This window comes from Schistocerca americana, chromosome 7, assembly GCF_021461395.2.
Source record: "Schistocerca americana isolate TAMUIC-IGC-003095 chromosome 7, iqSchAmer2.1, whole genome shotgun sequence".
NCBI classification, from domain to species: domain Eukaryota; kingdom Metazoa; phylum Arthropoda; class Insecta; order Orthoptera; family Acrididae; genus Schistocerca; species Schistocerca americana.
The window spans coordinates 16431171-16432502 of record NC_060125.1 but is presented as its reverse complement, the minus strand read 5'-3'; positions in this window follow the sequence as shown (position 1 = coordinate 16432502).

Here is a 1332-nt window from a genome sequence, read left to right as displayed (position 1 = left end):
GGCAAACTATGTCTTTTCAAAGGGAGAGGCACCGCTTTTCCTACTGAACCAAAATGAGCCACAACCCACTTTTTTTTTCCAAAGGAACCAAAGTAGCAGGTAACGCAAATTGGAAACAACCAAACTTAAAAATAATTAGAGCCTTCCTAAATGTAACCAAAAATAATATGAATAACAAAAAAAACTTGCCCTGTTATAAGTATGTCTTCTGCTGTTTATCGATATAATGAAGTGAGCTGATATGCCCTTTTGTTACTTGAAAGGACGTACCTATTACATACAACGTAATTTTTATGTAATTTACGTAACTATAAAATACTTTTTGATTACCGGTCGTGGACGCTGAATAGCCAGAAACAAGTGCAAGAACAGTTTGGAATACATGTAAAATGGGCGAGCAACTGGATACTGAACTAACTAGGAGCAGTCGGCAGTGGAACTGAGACAGGTGGTCATGCGAAGAACGACGAGTGCGGCCGAGGGAGACCGAGACTGAGGCGAGCACGCGACCGAGGCTGGAACGAGAACTGCCCAAGTGACCGCCGCGGCCGAAGTGAACTAGTGAACTATGAACCGATATCGTTCCTCGGTCCTTTCGTTCATCTTGGTGAACCGTTCCTTTGGACCCGTTCGTTCGCGAACTTCCCATCTTTAGGCGGTACCCGTCGTCGAAGAGGGCTCGTACATCGCTCGCCACATACGGCCGGTAGTTGTCCTGCTGAAAGATGGCGTGTGGGTCGGCCTGCAGAACGGGCAGTGCCTCGGGCTGTGGAACGTCCCTGACGTAGCGGCAGACTGCCCTCAACACGTGGCAGGCGAGATCCCGTGTTACAGGCAATGACATCCCAAATCACTACAGTTGGCAATCAGAGGTAAAGTGGCGAACTGCAACCAGAACTGGAGGGAGCGCCGAACATATGGCCAGTGTAGAGGGCAGCACTCTCCATCACGTGACGTCGGCCACGAGATTATCTCCGGTCAAGCCAACAGTTTCGATTGACAGTAATCATTCTTATGTTGCAATGTTCACCCCCAATTTTTATCTAATTTAACACCTTCCTCTTTCACCTTGCTGGATTAGCCGAGCGGTCTAAGGCGCTGGTCCCGGCGGAGGTTCGAGTCCTCCCTCGGGCTTGGGTGTGTGTTTGTCCTTTGGATAATTTAGGTTAATTAGTGTTTAGGTTTAGGGACTGATGATCTTAGCAGTCCCATAAGATTTCACACTCATTTTTTGAACCTTTCTCTTTCCTGTCAAATTTGTTAAGGTGTCAATACATCTCAATAGACTCTCTGTACATACGTGCACGATAATGCGATGTTTTCGATGTGTCA